Source organism: Struthio camelus, chromosome 10 (genome assembly GCF_040807025.1).
Source record: "Struthio camelus isolate bStrCam1 chromosome 10, bStrCam1.hap1, whole genome shotgun sequence".
In the NCBI taxonomy this organism is placed as follows: domain Eukaryota; kingdom Metazoa; phylum Chordata; class Aves; order Struthioniformes; family Struthionidae; genus Struthio; species Struthio camelus.
The window spans coordinates 27,024,156-27,045,041 of NC_090951.1; positions in this window are offsets into that span (position 1 = coordinate 27,024,156).

Below are 20,886 nucleotides of genomic sequence, written 5' to 3' on the forward strand. Positions count from 1 at the left end.
CCACAGCAGCGAGAAGACCGTGCAGTGCCTACCCACAGGAGTCACCCACGCTCAGGGCAGCCCCAGCTGCCTCCCCTGCAGGGACCATTTTCACCTCCATTCAACGCCTGCACACACACACGCTCTGCACGGCCACCCGAGCAGCCCCAGCCCTTTCAGCCAGCTGCCAGCTCAGGGCACGCAATCCCCACTGCGAGGCAACCCACGGCTTCTGCCTGCACGTGCCCTGGAAGGCACGGGCAGAGGAAGCTCCTCAGGACAACGAGCCAGCCGGCCCGGCTGCCAAACTCACCCCTGGGCTGCCAACGGTCGAGCGGCCTGCTCTCCCGTGCCACCCACTCGCCCTGTCCAGCCCTCCCCTACAGAGCCCAGCGCTTCCATTGCCTGTCTCGCGGCTCATACCGTCTACAGCCTTACCGTAACGGTTGAGATTCCTGAGCGTTGGAAACATGTCATGCCACAGTTTCGCCATCTTCGCGCCCCCTCGCGCTCAATGGGGCCCTGTAGCAGGAGGGTGACGAGGAAACTTCTCCTCCCAGGAGCCGCCTCCTCCTCCTCCTCTGCACTTCCCCAGGTAGGCTCCAGCGCTGTCGCGCGGCCTCCCTTCGCCCTCTCGGTGCGCTGCAAAGCAGCTCCTCCAGAGAAGAGCGGTGGCGAGAGCAGCCCCAGCACCTGCACGTGCCAAGGCCTCGCAGGGAAGTGTGGGCAGGGCTCGGGGGCCCCGTGGCGGGAGGGGAGCTGTGACTGTGATGCGGCATGTCCCACTGTGAGCCCAGCCCGTGTCACCAAGGGGCTCACAGGCACCCTTACCGTCCAAAGCATTTCTCTTGGGCCCACAGGAGGGGCAATTTCACAGCCCCAGAGCAGCCAGACCGCAAAGGGGTTTCAGCAGGTCTCCGCTCTGACCTCCTGCTGCAAGTGCGGCTGACCAGAGCAGACTTCCCAGGCCCGGGCACCACTGAGGGGCCACTGGCTCCATGGATTCCCCCACCACCCCGGGCCCCTGGGCCAGTGCTCCACCACCCTTAGGCTACAGCGCTTTTCCCCGTCTCTCATGGCAATTGCCCCCACTGCCACTACTGCCATTGCCCATCCTCCCGGCCCCCCCCCCACCCGGCACCTCTGGGAAGGCTCTGCCTCCACCCTCTCACCCCCCTCCCGTTAGGCCCCTGCCGCCTGATCCTCTTGCGCCTTCTCTTCTCCCGGCTCAACAGCCCCACGCCCTCAGCCTCTCCTCGCACTGCTGGGCTCCAGCTGCCCACCAGCTCCCAGCCCGCCCCACAACGAACGGCTCCTCCAGGGCCACGCTCCCTTCCTGGTGTCCCTGCCCCCCTGCAGCTCCCCCACGGGCCACAGTCCCCTCAGAGGCGCACCTCCTCTGGCATGAAGCGCCTCCTTCCAAAAGTACCTCTCCAGCCATGTCCCCAGCAACGGCTCCTTGCACGGCTCGCCTTCGCTTCCTTCTGCTTTTCTCCAGAAACACGCCTCTGCACCCTTCTCCTCACGAGTGCCCCTTCGTGTGGCCTCCTGTGGCTCCACGGAGGTCGCCCCCAGCTGCGGGATCTGCGGCCCTGCCGCCGCATGCCCCAGGCAGGGGCCGGGCCTCGGTGCCCCGCTCCTCCCTCCCTCCCTCCCTCCCTCCCTGCCTGCCTGCCTGCCTGCCTGCCTGCCTGCCCGCCCGCTGCCCCAGCGTTGGGGGAAAGCCTTGCCCGGGCCCTGGGCGGCGCTGCGGGCTCCCTGCTGTGCCCAGAGCCCCCGGCCCCGCACGGGCAGCCCCGAGCAGCACGCCCAGGTGGCACTGCTTGCTGCGCAGTAAGGACTGGTGCCAGGGACTGTCGGGGATGGGGGAGGCCCCGCTGCCCGCGGGGAGGCGGGAGGCAGGCAGCGTTGAGCCGGGGCCCGGCAGCCCACCGGGAGCTGGTGGGGGTGTGGGGCAGAGCCATAGCAAGGGAAGGGGCCAGAGTGCAGGAGGCAATCCCAGGTGCCCCCTCCCCGAGCAGAGGGGCCTGGGAGAAGGCAGGGGGTCAGGGCCGGGCCGGGGGCTGGTGGCCGGGTGCTTGGCTGCGCCATGCTGACCTGCTCATGCCAGGGCATGGCTGCTTTGCGCCGATTGCAGGCAGTGTCCCCCCGTGGAGGAGCTGGCCCCTGCTGGCTTCCCCTTGGGCCATGCAGCTGCCTGCCAGTGCTCAAGGTCCCGCCGGGGCTCCAGCGACGCTGGGAGAGGTGCCGAGGGGGCACCGGCTGCTGCTAGCAACTTCCCGGGGACCCCTGAGGCAGTGGCTGGTGCTGAGGGAAGGGCAGCGGGCAAGGAGCCGCAGGCAGCACTTGTTTGACCCATGCGTTGCCTCTGCTTGCAGGCCACACTGCCCAAGGCATTGGGACTTGAACGCGGCAGCCAGGCGAGGCAGGGCAGCTGCCGCTGAGGCAGCAGAGCCAAGCCCCAAGCCCCTCCGCTCGGTGAGGCTTGGGAAGGGCAGAGCTGGGAGAAGCTGGTGCCCCTCAAACCTCGTTCTCCCAGCAGAGCAGAGGGCACGTAAGGCAGCGCTTTCAGCCAGTGAAAATTGCTGGCTCATGCCTTCCTTTTTCAGAGGCCTGGTTTGCGCAAGGCCAGCGGTGCTGCCTGCCCACCAGTGCCCACCCAGGCTGCGGTCGGAGGAGACCTGCTCCTTGCATTGGTCCCGACCAGAGTTCGGCACCAGAAGACACAGCCCCTGAGGGGGCACCGCAGCACACAAGTGTGGCTTGGCATGCCTGGCTCACCAGCAGAAAGGGACCATGCAGACTAAGGTGGAGTCAATCAGCCAGAACGGAGCACAGAGCAACAATACAGTTGAAAACACAAAGCCTAGCTAAGTGTGTGTGAGGTTCCCCGTGGGGAGCCCCGTGATGCTTCTGGGGAGGCCTTGGGCAGGGAGGTGCCTCCTGCCGAGGCCCCCGGCAGCTGGGATGCCGGCTGCAGGGCTTTCGGCAGCTCCAGCTTCCCTCTTCCTGCCCTGCCAGGGGTGAAGGCCAGGCTGCCTGCAGGGATGGGCTACTGCCGCCCCCAGGCCTCCTGAGGAGGGGCAGTGCAGCCCCAAAACCACCTTGCAAAGCCGGCAGCCCTGGGCGTGGGCTGAGGTGGGTGCCAGGGTGCACGCTGGAGCGCAGACTCTGGGATCCACAGGCCTCCAAGGCCAGGGCCTGCAGGGCCAGGGCAGGGATGACGAGGCTCTGGGGCTCTGACCCTGCAAGAGAGACCGCAGGAACACCTTGTGCTGGCCCTGGGCTGAGAGCAGAGGGGAGCAGGAGGCTTCGTGGCCTCCACGCCCCAAACCAACAGCAAATTTGTGCCCAAAAGCTCTCAGAGGAGGCTTCAGTCCCGGTCAGCTGCCCGTGTCCTGCACTGATTTCGTATGCTCAAACCTTGTGATGGGCAGAAGGCAACATGCTTGTACCCCAAGGCAGCCCCCTTTAGTGGCCAAGCCAAGGACCTGCTCTTAGCATCACTGCAGGAGTAACCGTCTAATTAAAGGCTTGCAATTAGCCCACCTCCAATTAGTGCACAGCAACTCAAACAAAGGGTCTTCTTAAAGGACAAGTCTCCTTAATGCAACCTAAATGGTCCTACGTTCCCTGTGCAGGGGCGACCCTTCTACATCCCCCACCGCCAAGGCTGCGGCGCGCATGGGCATGGGCATTGGCTTCAGGGTCCCAGCTCCTTCCTCAGTGGGAGGCGGCTGCTGCTGGTGGCTTCCTCCATCGCATAGTTGGGCTGACACTATTAAGCCTGCTCCTAATAGGCTCTCTTAAGGCTAATAATGTGGCATACATAGCCAACAAATGCTAGAAGGAGTCACCAAAACTAAAGCAGCACTTTAAAATGCAACTCCTACATTTAGCATCGAGGAAATAAGCCCCTCCACCTTACTCCCAATTTGACACTCTCGGGAGAGTGCTTTAGGGGATGCTAATGCGTGTTTTGCCCTTCCTTGCTCCAACACGGGTCAGGCTCAGCACAGTGGAGAGGGAAAGACTCTGGCGGGGCGGAGGGGGTGGGGTGCGAGCTTTGTGCTCGCCCAGGGCCCTGCACTGGCCCCCTCCTCTGTCCTGCCCCTGAACATCCCAGACTCCGTTGGCTACAGTCGCCTGCTCCTTGCCAGGCCTTTGTGTTGACTCTGATGAGCCTTTGGGCGTTTCATGTCACTCTAGGAGCTGGAAGAGAGCCTGCCTCATGACACGGGGTTGCAAGGAGAGCCACTGGCCGTGGAAGAGGACTGCTTGCCTGGCCTCGCTCAGGAGTCCCATCCTGCCCACCCCGGGCATCTCTCTCTTTCCTGCCCGCTGACACGGTCTTTCTCCGGAGGGAAGCAGTGAGGCTACATCTCCGCACAGTGCTGGGTGGCCTGGGGAAGGCCGGGCACATGCCAAGCGGGGAGCTGGACACAGGTCTCCACCGAGTGCTGTCGGGGGGCTGGCACCGGTGCCTGGGGCACGTGTGCTCCAGGCACTTCCCAAATAAGCTCCACTGGTGCGGCCTCCTCTTCACCTGGATGTTGAGTTCCAGGGCCTCCTGCCACGCCTCCTCCAGCAGGAACAGGGCCTGCGCAGGCGTACTGCTTTCCTGCCCTTCAGCCTGCTCCTGGTTGCTGGGGAATGCAGGTGTGCGGGCATGTCCGGGTGTCCTGCCTCATTTCAGCAGGGTCACTTGCTCCTGCTGGTTCCTTCTGTGGCCCCACCTGGCCTCACAGAGCCCCACATCCTGCCCGTCAACCCCAAGGGGGACGCAAGGCCCTCAGCTCACCCAAGAGAGAACCCCCAACCTCCCTCTGCTCGTCCACCCACCCGCCTCAGCATATAGCACGGCCCAAGGCCCATCCCTGGGCCCTGGCACTGTCACGGTCCCTCTCCTGACCACAGGACCCACTGGCGCTGGTGAGTGCCCAAGCAGTTAGGCCGCTGTCTTTTCTCCCATGGCCAGTGACTTGCAGGGCTGTGCAGGACCCAGGAGTCCTGCTGGCCTGTCCCTCCATAACGTACCAGGGGCAGGGAGTCGCAGAGCTGCACCTCGGAGGTGCTCTGGGGCCTAGCAAGTGCAGGGGACCGGAGGGGGCCTGGGAGCATGCCTGGGGCCACTGGCACATCAGGACAGGGCAGGAGCCCAGGAGGGAGAATCCAAGCACACGGGTAGCAGGCCCGGCCGGCCCTGCCGAGCTCCACTGGGTTGAAGAGCGGCCCAGCAGGGGCTGTGCAGGGCAGGGAAATGGGGACTGCTCCCCAGCCTCACAGCCCCAGCCTGCGGGGCTGAGGGGCTGCCCTGGCCCACAGGGCCCTGGCACACGCGTTTGCACATGGGAAGGGAGGCATCTGCACCTCCAGGCAGCAGTCAGCGGCTGGCAGGGTAGGGAGACTACGGGCCCTGCGGCAGATGAGCAGAGCCCGTGGGAGCACAAGGAGCAGCCGAGGGCTGACGGAGGCCCAGGGACAAGCACGGCTCATCCCAGCTTTGCCTGCCTGGAGAGCCCTGCAGCTGCAGCAAAAAGCCAGGCATCTGCGCTCCCAGGTGGCCGGCCGCACCGCTCCACCCCACAGCAACTCCCTCCTTTGCCCTTCACCCTTCCCCATGCAACCCTGAGAAGGGCTCCAGCGTCCCTGCACACCAGCCCTCAGAGCACCCCTGGGGCTGTGGGCACGTCAGGTGCAGCTGTGTCCTGGCCACCATGGTGTGCACCGTGCAGTGTCTCTGTGCGTGTGGAGAGCGCGGGCGCGTGTGCGGATGCGTGTGCAGCGTCAATGGTGTGCCAGGCTGGCGCACGTGCACTGTGCAGGTGCAGGCCTGGCTGTGCGGGAGGGTCTTGGTGAGTGAGAGGTGTGAGCTGTGTGCGTAGCCGTCCTGTGGAGGGTAATGAAGGAAGGGGCATGTGTCTGTGCGTGTGTCTGTGCGCTGTGCTGAGAACGGGTTAGGCGGTGGTGTGCATGCACGTGCACTCTGTGGCGCGCGTGCCTGCATGCTGCGGCCCGTGTGTGGGCGATATTCTGTTCAGGCTCTACAAAATAACTGGAGGAGCACATGGGTTTGTACAGCTCTTCCTTTCATCTTTCAGGAGCACGCTTCCAGACTTCGCCGCAATAGTCACGTTTCCTCTGCACCACCAGCAAGTCCTGGTCCCTTTCCCTTTGAGCCTGGAGAGTCATCCGCTGCCCAGGGCTAGGGCATGGAAAAGGAACCGTTTGGTTTCAGGCACAGGCAGAAGGGCACGGAAATGCTGCAGGCCTAGCGCAGGGCACATCTTCTGGCCTCTGCCTCTGCTGGCATTCCTATGCTTTCTCGGATGGGCGAGGGGCCCCCTGGGGTGCGAGGCAAGGACATGACCACATGACTACCACGGGCAGGTAATCAGCCTGCACAGGAGTCAGGCGCGGGATGAGACTTTGGCCCAAACTGGCATCAAAGCACAGGGCAAGGCCTCCACGTGTGGAGACTTGGGGAGGCAAGGACGGAGCGTGCCTTTGGAAAAGGGAGAGCCAAAGCGTCGCTCCAGGAATCCTGTCACCTTGGGTAGCCCCCGTGTTCTGGTCCCACCTGGGAATCCTACCCCTGAGAGCCCAACACCTGCCCCTGGGCTGGAAGGCTGCCTGCTCCCAGGCCACAGCCTCCAAAGCCTGTTGCTCTCCCTCGACGGGTGCCAGCAAAAGACCCCCCCCCCTCCCCTCCTCTGGGCTGCTCCTGGGTGTGGAAGGAAGGCCAGTGCAGGGGAAGGCAAAACAGCACCCCCAGCTGGAGAAATTTACCAGAGGAAGCGCTTCTCTTGGGAATTCCTCTGCCGATTCAGCTCTACCCTCTGCTTCCACTCTTCCCGACGCGCTTGGTAAGTCTCCAAGACTTGCAGGGTGTGGCTTGCTCGTACAGAAAGCTGCCTGCAAGAGCAGGGAAAAAGTTCCCTCTCCCCTTCTGGCTGAGGCCCTCCTGCCTCTCCCCTCCACCAGCCCCTGCACACCCGCTCCCGCTGGCGGTGCCCGCAGCCTTCAACTTGCCCCATGCAGCTTGGGGCTGCCTGGCATCGGGGCCTTGCCCAAGGCATTGCCACGTCAACAGAAATCAGGGGACACCATACCCAGCCCCATGGCTCAGGAACTGCGCTTCCTCACACCTCGGACAGGTGCTGCCACTGCACCTTTCCAGGCCAGGGCTGGGGCCGGGGCCCGGGCCCGGGCACACTTACTCTTTGTGCAGCCGCGGCAGTCTCTCGGGCTTCCTCTTCTCTGCTCGGGGCACGAAGGCAGCAGTGCTCGCCTCTTTCCCAAGCGGGGGCCCTGGTGAGGCTGGCCGAACCTCCGGCAGTGGTTCAGCATGCCGCCAAGCCTGCGTTGGCGCCAGAGGACAACTCTGAAGCTGCTTCTCACCTCCCTCACGTGCTCTCAACTCTCAGCACGGGGAGAAGCCAGCCACTACAGGGCCTGTGCGTCCCCCCAGCACACTTGTGTCTGCTTTGCCCTCAGAAAGCCCCATGAGGAGCACAGCGCCAGGCAGGGACCCTGCACTCGTAGCCTGGCCACGCTTCACCACACTTCCCTGCTGGCCCCTCTGCTTACCTGTGCTGCCTTGTGCTGATGCCCGCAAGCAGGAATTGCAGTTCGAGGTCTGCCTTGAGCAGGTCCTTCCTGCTTGCCGTCCTCTTCCGCCTTAGAGGAGCTCTCCCAAATTGTCTGCAGCCGGCTAAAAACACACAAGCCGCGTGAGGTGATTGGAGTTCCGGGTGAGGCTGTTCTGCATCTTGCGCTCACAAGCGGCTCGGGGCCAGCCTCTGCAGCACAAGGCAGTTCTGCTGGAGCATTTGGTGTAGCTGAGTCCTTGCGTTCATGTCAACAGTGAGGAAAGAAAGCCTTGAGCTGCAGCGCTGGCAGCGGGCCCAGGAGGCCCTAAGGAAAGCTCGGGATGCCCAGGTGTGGGCCCTCTCTGGGTGGCACAAGGGGAAAACCAATGCCGTTTGCAGCACCCAGAGCCTGCAGAGACCACTAGGCACCTCCTGCCAAAGGCACTGAAGTCAGGGACGTGCTCAGAAAGACTCTGTTTTGGGGTGAAACGGGACTATTAGTGGGGGAGCCACTGTCGGGGAAGGAGGAAGTGTACTAGGCACACAAGCAAGCCCGGCATGTAGTTCTCTCTGGTATGTAGTTCTCTCTGGCACTCCTCCTGTGCCAGACAACCGCCACACCCCTGCCCCTGCCACCCCAGCCCAACAACCTTCGGAAGAAATTCACAGGCATTACGTCCAACCTAAAAAGCAGGGAAAACAGACCCTACTCTCTGCTGCTGGGGCAGGGGCTTCTGACTTTCACATTCCTCTGAGAAGTGCTCTCATTCCCACTGCAACCAAAGGAGGGCCCTTCACACCCATAGGGGAGCAGAAAAACACCCGCCACTGCTGCAGTACTTCTTGCATCAACGCCAGTCCCTGGGACACCACTTGACAACCTCACAGACTTCATACCCACAGAGCGTACAGAAACAGAAACAGCTCCCTCCCTCCCAGAAGCCCAAAAGCACACGGCCACCCGCATGCTTTGCTCCAAGAGCCTCACCTGGCAGCTGGCTTGTTTCCCCTGCTTTCCCATGCCTTTCCTCCCTTCCAGCTGGCCCCAGAGAACGGGGGTGGAGAAAGCCTTTCTCGAGACAGGAGGCGCCCACCACAAGCACTGCCTGGAAGTAGCAAGGCAGAGGAGGCTCCTCAGCAAGCATCGTTCTTTGTCACCATTTGAACAAGAAGGACAGGCAGCTGTGCTCCAGCATCGGACCAAAGAGCCCAATTCCCTTGGAGCTTTGCTCCCAAGCAGGTCTTAGGCCCTTGCTGGCGCACGATCGCGTCCAGCCTTTCCTTTCTGCAGGGCAGTCTTCTGCCCTAGAGTTCTGTGCTGCTTCTACTGCTTTCTCTAGCCCTTAGGCTTCAAAAAGGGGACATGGCTGGCAGGTCCTGGGGACCTCATGCTACTCTCTCCTTTGGCGTGGCTGCAGGCTGGAGGGCAGAGTGTCACACGAGAAGGGGAACAGATTCCTGCCCATCTCTAAGGCGCTCACATGCACAGACTTGCAAGCTAGAGCAGGGCCCCGAGTGCCAGGGCAAAGTGCCCCTCAGCAGTGGCAGCTGCAGTTGGAGCTGCACAACTGCCCCGAGAGCCCCTTCCAGGAGGAGTGCCCCCAGATCTGTCGTGATGAGCAAAGAGAGGCACAGGAGAAGCAGGCCACTAGGCCCGGCACGGCATGTTAAGCTTGCCTCCAGCCCCTCCGCTGCACAGGACAAAAGGAAAACAAACACACCTCTCTCACCAGCCAGCTGGCACTTTACCTTTTCCCTCAGTCTGCTTGTTCTGCTCCCTGTCTTTTGCCGGCCCGCCTTTGGCAGCCTCCCGACACCCTCCGGAGGAAGATGCTGGTCGCACAGGCACAGGCGTGATGACCTCACCCTCACTCCTGGAAACAAGAAAGGGACGAGAGAGACGCTGACAGCAGAGCCTTGCAGAAACCTCCTCTACATGCTTGCCCTCCATCTAGAAAGAGAAAGTCACCAAAAGACTTGTTGGCCGCCCTTCACGTTGCAGTCGGACAGAGTCTACGCAAGAAACAACCCCTTCAAAGAACTCCAAGAGCACAAGGTCACCCTCAGCCTTTTCTCCAAGAGCCTCACCTGGCAGGCAACTTCCTTCCTTTGCTTTTCCACTCCTCCTGCTTTCTCCCCCCAGCACCAGGTGACGCAGGTGGCAAAGGCCTTTCTTGAGCAAGCAGGCACGCAGCAGGAGCACTCCCTGCAGGCAGGAAAGGAGAAGGCTCTGCAGAAAGCGTCTTTGGGAGCACTTGGTCCAGAAGGACAGGCAGATCTGCTCCAGCACCGCATCAAACAGCCTGATCCCCCGGGAGCCGCGCTCTCTAAGAGCTCTTGCTCCCTAGCATGTCCTTGGCACACCTTAGCAGCCTCTTAGCAGTCCACCTTAGCAGCCTCTTAGCAGTCCTCTCCAGGCAATCTTGCTCCCCACCTTCACACGCCCGGCATCCGCCAGAGAGGCAGACCCCCTCCAGCACTGACACCTCGGGCCCAAATGTCCTAAAGCGAAAGAGGAGCTTGCGCTGGCCACCAGGGCGCAGCACCCCGGGGCAAAACTCTCCCAGGCAGCACATCCTGACCAGGGCTCCAACCACCTACCTACTGCCGAGGACCAACGGAACAAACACGCGCACACACACAAACACACGCCCGCCTGCACACCCTCCTCTCGCTCGCCAGTCACCTGTGGCCTGACCTTTTCCGTCCGCCCGCTCTTCCTCTTTCGGGCGTGTCCGGGATCCCTTGCAGGAAGACGCCACTTGCTGCTTCTCACGGGGAAGCTTCAACTCAAATCTGGAAATGACAAGACGCCACGGTGAAGAGAAGGCACCACTTCCCCTTTGCCTCCTGCCGGCCTTGTACTCAGAAAGAAGGCCTTTCGGGGCACGTGGGGCCCTCCAGGCTCACCCAAGACATGCTTAGGTCACAAACACAGGCCCTGTATGGATCGGGTGCCTTCCACACGATGCCTTTCCTCGGCCAGCCACACACAGCACATTCGGGAACCTTGGCTTTTGGAAGCCTCACCCACGAGAAAGAGACCAGTCACAGGAAAATGTGGCCCCCATTCCTCTCTAGGCCTAAGATTGGTTAGCAGTGCCAAACACCGCCACTATTGCCTGTTCCACCCTGGGGAGACCCCCAGAGTCCCAAGTACTTGCAGACAGCAAGCTAGGAAAGAGTTGCTCCGCAGCAAGTCCTTCCTGAGGAGACAAGCTCCAGCAGGACGCTGCTACCAAGCACGAGCTGAGAAGCAAACGTACCGTGGCAACATGAAGACGCTTCTGGGACCCATGCGGAAAGCCGCGCTCCTTCTTCCTTTTACCACCAGGTGTCTCGTCCCTGGCGTCTGAAACAGACACCGAGGTACGTGAGAGCATGCCAGCGCCATTACTGCCTTGCTCCTAAAGGCAGCAAATCTTTCTTGGGCTCAGGGAAGATGCTGCCCCTGGGACACCCTGAAACAAAGCTGTCTTTCCAAATACTAGCCCTCAACGAGGAAAGCAGAAGATGCCCAGCTCAGAGTGCAGAAGGAGGAACACCGTTGCCAGGCGCTTTGCAAGGGCGAGACTCAAGACGGTCAAGGAGGACGCTCCTTCTCTCTGCCTGCAGACATCAGGCACAGGAGAAGGCGTGTGGTTCGCCAGGGTTTCTGCAGGCTGGCGTTTGCCTCTGGAAGGTCTTGCTCTGCCCCTTCTTGGAAAGACAACTCCTGGCTCAGGCGTGCTCTTAGCCCCACAGTGTCTCCAAGCATTCACATGCTTGCATCCATCGCGTGGAAGAGCAGAAAGAGCCGGCCCTTGCTCGGCCTCTGCCCGGTGGCTAAGACCTGCGGGTGCCAACTCCCTCATGGGGGTGCAAGCAGCTGGGCAGGGCCTGATGAGGGATCTTTGGGAACACAGCCTGACCCAAAGGCCCTGGCCCTGGCCCAGAGAACACGCTGGGCAGAGCCCCCCAAGACAGCAGCAGAGAGAAGGAAGAGACAGGCCCGGGAACCAGTGGCTGGGCTACAGCCTTCTTGCATCTCTCTGAGCAAATCTGCTGGCCCTCTGCAGGAGCGAGCCCTTCAGCTCTGACTGCTTTCACATCGCAGCTGCCTAAGGACACCTGGCAGCTTGCGCTCAAGGACAGGGCCCCACGAGAGAGCTGGGGAAGGGCGTTGGGCTGGCGCAAGGAGACATGCCAAGCAGCGGGCGGATGCACGCGTGGCCCAGAAGAGCCTCGCTCATGCCGCAAGGGCCTCCAGGGGCCCTGGGAAGGCCTGATTAGCACCAGAGTCATCGACTTACCCCCAGCAGAGCTTCTAGCAGCTTTCCAGTGCCATCCATGCTGAGGAGGAAGTCGTCATAAAACCTCATTGTCACTTCCTTCTTCCGTACAGAAAGAATGCCAATGCCCTTGAAGACAAAGTCCACGTCCTGTCTTTTTGACATGGCCCAGAAGAACGCCATCGCGGTCTCATGTATGGAACACTGCACCGTTGTCAAAGGCATGCGGGCACACACGGAGAGATTCTTGTACTGCAGAGGGACTATTCTTACGTCACCTAGACCGCAGCAAAAGACGAACAACGTCACCTCGGCAGCAGGCTCCAAGAACAAGGGGACAAGACTTTCTGGCAAGACGCTGCTGCTACAGAGCAGGCTCTTGAATCCCCTGCTGCAGCGCCTAGGAGCGGTTTATGGAGTCCCTCCTGGGAAGAGGCCGAGCACTCTGCAAACTCACGGGCTCAGGGGGGCAGCAGTCATTTGGCCAGGGCAGGAAGCAAAAGAAGAAAACTAACCATCCCGAAGGAACCCTTGACCGGAGGGCAGGACAAGGCGGGCAGATGGGTGCAGGGCCCACAACAAAGGGCCCGGCGCCACGCCATTGTGCCCTCTGGCTAAGCCGATGCCACGTCGATAGATACAAGGGCGAAGCAAAGCGCAAGGACGGCACCGCAGCCCGTAAGGACCATTCGGCCCCTCTGGCCCTTGGTAGCCAGCAAAAGTCTCCCTGCGCTGCTGGGGCCAGCAGCCTATCCCTCCCACGCACCCCGCTGCAGGCGTATTACTAGCAAAGCACACCCGGGGGCCCCTCTGAGCACCTGCTCCTGGCTGGCCTGTCCAGCTCAAACAAGCCAAAGTTGCTCTCAGGCCACTTTGAGGCGTTCAGCCATGTCTTCAGAGCAGTTGGCCTGCCCCTCAAGCTTGGGGCAAGGGCAGGCAAAGGTTTTTAACCTGCCTTCTTACCAGGAATGTCTTCTTGAGCGCCCCTGGCCTGGTATTCCTGGGCAACAACCTCCGAAATACGAAACATGGGTCTCCGAACGATCGAAAGCTCCCCGTTCACGGAGCACTCGGAGTGCTTCAGAACATAGAACACCCCCACTCCTAGTATCTTGACACCCTGAGAACAGCAGCAAAGAGGGAGAGAAGGAACAAGCATCAGTAGCCTGGAGACACAAAAACTGTCCGATGGCTTGCCAGAGCGTGGGGGCTGCTGCTCTGCGCCCTGCCCACCCCTAGCATGCCGAGGGCAAGATGGGCCACTTGGGAAAGCTTTGGAGAGAAAGCACATACTCCAGACCTTTCTTTCCTCTTGCTCCTCTGCTCTCCTCAAAAATCTCTTTGCACAAGCAACAGCAGAGACAACATTCCTCCCCTCCATACAGGTGGGGGGAGGGGGTGGCAGGGAGGGGAGCAGGGGGCATTTCCAACAGTGGGCACCAAGTCCTTGGCACTCTGTGGCACAGGGATGTCAGGGCCAGGCAAACCACCAGCATTTCCGGAGGGGAGGAACAGGACACAAGACCCACCTTGTTCTCTGCCAAGCGCTCTAGAATGTATTCTGAGACGCTGTCCCAAATGCTAACAATCTCTGGAAAGCAAGGCAAAGAGGTATCATGCGCCAAGTCAGCAAGCTCACTACCTTTCAGCACCCCGCTCCCCAGGCAGGTGGCAAGTGCAGGTGAGATGAAACGTACCGCCACCCCAAGCCAAAACACGCAAGGCGCTCCCCAGGACGGCCCTTCCGGACCTCAGCCGCAAGGACACTGCAGGGACGCCTCCGCCCACTTCTAAGCAAGGCTCCTGTCCTTTCAGGTGGCCATGCCAAAGGGCGACCCACCCGCTCGGGAAACGGGGACTAGGTTCCCACAGCAGCGAGAAGACCGTGCAGTGCCTACCCACAGGAGTCACCCACGCTCAGGGCAGCCCCAGCTGCCTCCCCTGCAGGGACCATTTTCACCTCCATTCAACGCCTGCACACACACACGCTCTGCACGGCCACCCGAGCAGCCCCAGCCCTTTCAGCCAGCTGCCAGCTCAGGGCACGCAATCCCCACTGCGAGGCAACCCACGGCTTCTGCCTGCACCTGCCCTGGAAGGCACGGGCAGAGGAAGCTCCTCAGGACAACGAGCCAGCCGGCCCGGCTGCCAAACTCACCCCTGGGCTGCCAACGGTCGAGCGGCCTGCTCTCCCGTGCCACCCACTCGCCCTGTCCAGCCCTCCCCTACAGAGCCCAGCGCTTCCATTGCCTGTCTCGCGGCTCATACCGTCTACAGCCTTACCGTAACGGTTGAGATTCCTGAGCGTTGGAAACATGTCATGCCACAGTTTCGCCATCTTCGCGCCCCCTCGCGCTCAATGGGGCCCTGTAGCAGGAGGGTGACGAGGAAACTTCTCCTCCCAGGAGCCGCCTCCTCCTCCTCCTCTGCACTTCCCCAGGTAGGCTCCAGCGCTGTCGCGCGGCCTCCCTTCGCCCTCTCGGTGCGCTGCAAAGCAGCTCCTCCAGAGAAGAGCGGTGGCGAGAGCAGCCCCAGCACCTGCACGTGCCAAGGCCTCGCAGGGAAGTGTGGGCAGGGCTCGGGGGCCCCGTGGCGGGAGGGGAGCTGTGACTGTGATGCGGCATGTCCCACTGTGAGCCCAGCCCGTGTCACCAAGGGGCTCACAGGCACCCTTACCGTCCAAAGCATTTCTCTTGGGCCCACAGGAGGGGCAATTTCACAGCCCCAGAGCAGCCAGACCGCAAAGGGGTTTCAGCAGGTCTCCGCTCTGACCTCCTGCTGCAAGTGCGGCTGACCAGAGCAGACTTCCCAGGCCCGGGCGCCACTGAGGGGCCACTGGCTCCATGGATTCCCCCACCACCCCGGGCCCCTGGGCCAGTGCTCCACCACCCTTAGGCTACAGCGCTTTTCCCCGTCTCTCATGGCAATTGCCCCCACTGCCACTACTGCCATTGCCCATCCTCCCGGCCCCCCCCCACCCGGCACCTCTGGGAAGGCTCTGCCTCCACCCTCTCACCCCCCTCCCGTTAGGCCCCTGCCGCCTGATCCTCTTGCGCCTTCTCTTCTCCCGGCTCAACAGCCCCACGCCCTCAGCCTCTCCTCGCACTGCTGGGCTCCAGCTGCCCACCAGCTCCCAGCCCGCCCCACAACGAACGGCTCCTCCAGGGCCACGCTCCCTTCCTGGTGTCCCTGCCCCCCTGCAGCTCCCCCACGGGCCACAGTCCCCTCAGAGGCGCACCTCCTCTGGCATGAAGCGCCTCCTTCCAAAAGTACCTCTCCAGCCATGTCCCCAGCAACGGCTCCTTGCACGGCTCGCCTTCGCTTCCTTCTGCTTTTCTCCAGAAACATGCCTCTGCACCCTTCTCCTCACGAGTGCCCCTTCGTGTGGCCTCCTGTGGCTCCACGGAGGTCGCCCCCAGCTGCGGGATCTGCGGCCCTGCCGCCGCATGCCCCAGGCAGGGGCCGGGCCTCGGTGCCCCGCTCCTCCCTCCCTCCCTCCCTGCCTGCCTGCCTGCCTGCCTGCCTGCCTGCCCGCCCGCTGCCCCAGCGTTGGGGGAAAGCCTTGCCCGGGCCCTGGGCGGCGCTGCGGGCTCCCTGCTGTGCCCAGAGCCCCCGGCCCCGCACGGGCAGCCCCGAGCAGCACGCCCAGGTGGCACTGCTTGCTGCGCAGTAAGGACTGGTGCCAGGGACTGTCGGGGATGGGGGAGGCCCCGCTGCCCGCGGGGAGGCGGGAGGCAGGCAGCGTTGAGCCGGGGCCCGGCAGCCCACCGGGAGCTGGTGGGGGTGTGGGGCAGAGCCATAGCAAGGGAAGGGGCCAGAGTGCAGGAGGCAATCCCAGGTGCCCCCTCCCCGAGCAGAGGGGCCTGGGAGAAGGCAGGGGGTCAGGGCCGGGCCGGGGGCTGGTGGCCGGGTGCTTGGCTGCGCCATGCTGACCTGCTCATGCCAGGGCATGGCTGCTTTGCGCCGATTGCAGGCAGTGTCCCCCCGTGGAGGAGCTGGCCCCTGCTGGCTTCCCCTTGGGCCATGCAGCTGCCTGCCAGTGCTCAAGGTCCCGCCGGGGCTCCAGCGACGCTGGGAGAGGTGCCGAGGGGGCACCGGCTGCTGCTAGCAACTTCCCGGGGACCCCTGAGGCAGTGGCTGGTGCTGAGGGAAGGGCAGCGGGCAAGGAGCCGCAGGCAGCACTTGTTTGACCCATGCGTTGCCTCTGCTTGCAGGCCACACTGCCCAAGGCATTGGGACTTGAACGCGGCAGCCAGGCGAGGCAGGGCAGCTGCCGCTGAGGCAGCAGAGCCAAGCCCCAAGCCCCTCCGCTCGGTGAGGCTTGGGAAGGGCAGAGCTGGGAGAAGCTGGTGCCCCTCAAACCTCGTTCTCCCAGCAGAGCAGAGGGCACGTAAGGCAGCGCTTTCAGCCAGTGAAAATTGCTGGCTCATGCCTTCCTTTTTCAGAGGCCTGGTTTGCGCAAGGCCAGCGGTGCTGCCTGCCCACCAGTGCCCACCCAGGCTGCGGTCGGAGGAGACCTGCTCCTTGCATTGGTCCCGACCAGAGTTCGGCACCAGAAGACACAGCCCCTGAGGGGCACCGCAGCACACAAGTGTGGCTTGGCATGCCTGGCTCACCAGCAGAAAGGGACCATGCAGACTAAGGTGGAGTCAATCAGCCAGAACGGAGCACAGAGCAACAATACAGTTGAAAACACAAAGCCTAGCTAAGTGTGTGTGAGGTTCCCCGTGGGGAGCCCCGTGATGCTTCTGGGGAGGCCTTGGGCAGGGAGGTGCCTCCTGCCGAGGCCCCCGGCAGCTGGGATGCCGGCTGCAGGGCTTTCGGCAGCTCCAGCTTCCCTCTTCCTGCCCTGCCAGGGGTGAAGGCCAGGCTGCCTGCAGGGATGGGCTACTGCCGCCCCCAGGCCTCCTGAGGAGGGGCAGTGCAGCCCCAAAATCACCTTGCAAAGCCGGCAGCCCTGGGCGTGGGCTGAGGTGGGTGCCAGGGTGCACGCTGGAGCGCAGACTCTGGGATCCACAGGCCTCCAAGGCCAGGGCCTGCAGGGCCAGGGCAGGGATGACGAGGCTGTGGGGCTCTGACCCTGCAAGAGAGACCGCAGGAACACCTTGTGCTGGCCCTGGGCTGAGAGCAGAGGGGAGCAGGAGGCTTCGTGGCCTCCACGCCCCAAACCAACAGCAAATTTGTGCCCAAAAGCTCTCAGAGGAGGCTTCAGTCCCGGTCAGCTGCCCGTGTCCTGCACTGATTTCGTATGCTCAAACCTTGTGATGGGCAGAAGGCAACATGCTTGTACCCCAAGGCAGCCCCCTTTAGTGGCCAAGCCAAGGACCTGCTCTTAGCATCACTGCAGGAGTAACCGTCTAATTAAAGGCTTGCAATTAGCCCACCTCCAATTAGTGCACAGCAACTCAAACAAAGGGTCTTCTTAAAGGACAAGTCTCCTTAATGCAACCTAAATGGTCCTACGTTCCCTGTGCAGGGGCGACCCTTCTACATCCCCCACCGCCAAGGCTGCGGCGCGCATGGGCATGGGCATTGGCTTCAGGGTCCCAGCTCCTTCCTCAGTGGGAGGCGGCTGCTGCTGGTGGCTTCCTCCATCGCATAGTTGGGCTGACACTATTAAGCCTGCTCCTAATAGGCTCTCTTAAGGCTAATAATGTGGCATACATAGCCAACAAATGCTAGAAGGAGTCACCAAAACTAAAGCAGCACTTTAAAATGCAACTCCTACATTTAGCATCGAGGAAATAAGCCCCTCCACCTTACTCCCAATTTGACACTCTCGGGAGAGTGCTTTAGGGGATGCTAATGCGTGTTTTGCCCTTCCTTGCTCCAACACGGGTCAGGCTCAGCACAGTGGAGAGGGAAAGACTCTGGCGGGGCGGAGGGGGTGGGGTGCGAGCTTTGTGCTCGCCCAGGGCCCTGCACTGGCCCCCTCCTCTGTCCTGCCCCTGAACATCCCAGACTCCGTTGGCTACAGTCGCCTGCTCCTTGCCAGGCCTTTGTGTTGACTCTGATGAGCCTTTGGGCGTTTCATGTCACTCTAGGAGCTGGAAGAGAGCCTGCCTCATGACACGGGGTTGCAAGGAGAGCCACTGGCCGTGGAAGAGGACTGCTTGCCTGGCCTCGCTCAGGAGTCCCATCCTGCCCACCCCGGGCATCTCTCTCTTTCCTGCCCGCTGACACGGTCTTTCTCCGGAGGGAAGCAGTGAGGCTACATCTCCGCACAGTGCTGGGTGGCCTGGGGAAGGCCGGGCACATGCCAAGCGGGGAGCTGGACACAGGTCTCCACCGAGTGCTGTCGGGGGGCTGGCACCGGTGCCTGGGGCACGTGTGCTCCAGGCACTTCCCAAATAAGCTCCACTGGTGCGGCCTCCTCTTCACCTGGATGTTGAGTTCCAGGGCCTCCTGCCACGCCTCCTCCAGCAGGAACAGGGCCTGCGCAGGCGTACTGCTTTCCTGCCCTTCAGCCTGCTCCTGGTTGCTGGGGAATGCAGGTGTGCGGGCATGTCCGGGTGTCCTGCCTCATTTCAGCAGGGTCACTTGCTCCTGCTGGTTCCTTCTGTGGCCCCACCTGGCCTCACAGAGCCCCACATCCTGCCCGTCAACCCCAAGGGGGACGCAAGGCCCTCAGCTCACCCAAGAGAGAACCCCCAACCTCCCTCTGCTCGTCCACCCACCCGCCTCAGCATATAGCACGGCCCAAGGCCCATCCCTGGGCCCTGGCACTGTCACGGTCCCTCTCCTGACCACAGGACCCACTGGCGCTGGTGAGTGCCCGAGCAGTTAGGCCGCTGTCTTTTCTCCCATGGCCAGTGACTTGCAGGGCTGTGCAGGACCCAGGAGTCCTGCTGGCCTGTCCCTCCATAACGTACCAGGGGCAGGGAGTCGCAGAGCTGCACCTCGGAGGTGCTCTGGGGCCTAGCAAGTGCAGGGGACCGGAGGGGGCCTGGGAGCATGCCTGGGGCCACTGGCACATCAGGACAGGGCAGGAGCCCAGGAGGGAGAATCCAAGCACACGGGTAGCAGGCCCGGCCGGCCCTGCCGAGCTCCACTGGGTTGAAGAGCGGCCCAGCAGGGGCTGTGCAGGGCAGGGAAATGGGGACTGCTCCCCAGCCTCACAGCCCCAGCCTGCGGGGCTGAGGGGCTGCCCTGGCCCACAGGGCCCTGGCACACGCGTTTGCACATGGGAAGGGAGGCATCTGCACCTCCAGGCAGCAGTCAGCGGCTGGCAGGGTAGGGAGACTACGGGCCCTGCGGCAGATGAGCAGAGCCCGTGGGAGCACAAGGAGCAGCCGAGGGCTGACGGAGGCCCAGGGACAAGCACGGCTCATCCCAGCTTTGCCTGCCTGGAGAGCCCTGCAGCTGCAGCAAAAAGCCAGGCATCTGCGCTCCCAGGTGGCCGGCCGCACCGCTCCACCCCACAGCAACTCCCTCCTTTGCCCTTCACCCTTCCCCATGCAACCCTGAGAAGGGCTCCAGCGTCCCTGCACACCAGCCCTCAGAGCACCCCTGGGGCTGTGGGCACGTCAGGTGCAGCTGTGTCCTGGCCACCATGGTGTGCACCGTGCAGTGTCTCTGTGCGTGTGGAGAGCGCGGGCGCGTGTGCGGATGCGTGTGCAGCGTCAATGGTGTGCCAGGCTGGCGCACGTGCACTGTGCAGGTGCAGGCCTGGCTGTGCGGGAGGGTCTTGGTGAGTGAGAGGTGTGAGCTGTGTGCGTAGCCGTCCTGTGGAGGGTAATGAAGGAAGGGGCATGTGTCTGTGCGTGTGTCTGTGCGCTGTGCTGAGAACGGGTTAGGCGGTGGTGTGCATGCACGTGCACTCTGTGGCGCGCGTGCCTGCATGCTGCAGCCCGTGTGTGGGCGATATTCTGTTCAGGCTCTACAAAATAACTGGAGGAGCACATGGGTTTGTACAGCTCTTCCTTTCATCTTTCAGGAGCACGCTTCCAGACTTCGCCGCAATAGTCACGTTTCCTCTGCACCACCAGCAAGTCCTGGTCCCTTTCCCTTTGAGCCTGGAGAGTCATCCGCTGCCCAGGGCTAGGGCATGGAAAAGGAACCGTTTGGTTTCAGGCACAGGCAGAAGGGCACGGAAATGCTGCAGGCCTAGCGCAGGGCACATCTTCTGGCCTCTGCCTCTGCTGGCATTCCTATGCTTTCTCGGATGGGCGAGGGGCCCCCTGGGGTGCGAGGCAAGGACATGACCACATGACTACCACGGGCAGGTAATCAGCCTGCACAGGAGTCAGGCGCGGGATGAGACTTTGGCCCAAACTGGCATCAAAGCACACGGCAAGGCCTCCACGTGTGGAGACTTGGGGAGGCAAGGACGGAGCGTGCCTTTGGAAAAGGGAGAGCCAAAGCGTCGCTCCAGGAATCCTGTCACCTTGGGTAGCCCCCGTGTTCTGGTCCCACCTGGGAATCCTACCCCTGAGAGCCCAACACCTGCCCCTGGGCTGGAAGGCTGCCTGCTCCCAGGCCACAGCCTCCAAAGCCTGTTGCTCTCCCTCGACGGGTGCCAGAAAAAGACCCCCCCCCCCCCTCCTCTGGGCTCCTCCTAGGTGTGGAAGGAAGGCCAGTGCAGGGGAAGGCAAAACAGCACCCCCAGCTGGAGAAATTTACCAGAGGAAGCGCTTCTCTTGGGAATTCCTCTGCCGATTCAGCTCTACCCTCTGCTTCCACTCTTCCCGACGCGCTTGGTAAGTCTCCAAGACTTGCAGGGTGTGGCTTGCTCGTACAGAAAGCTGCCTGCAAGAGCAGGGAAAAAGTTCCCTCTCCCCTTCTGGCTGAGGCCCTCCTGCCTCTCCCCTCCACCAGCCCCTGCACACCCGCTCCCGCTGGCGGTGCCTGCAGCCTTCAACTTGCCCCATGCAGCTTGGGGCTGCCTGGCATCGGGGCCTTGCCCAAGGCATTGCCACGTCAACAGAAATCAGGGGACACCATACCCAGCCCCATGGCTCAGGAACTGCGCTTCCTCACACCTCGGACAGGTGCTGCCACTGCACCTTTCCAGGCCGGGGCTGGGGCCGGGGCCCGGGCCCGGG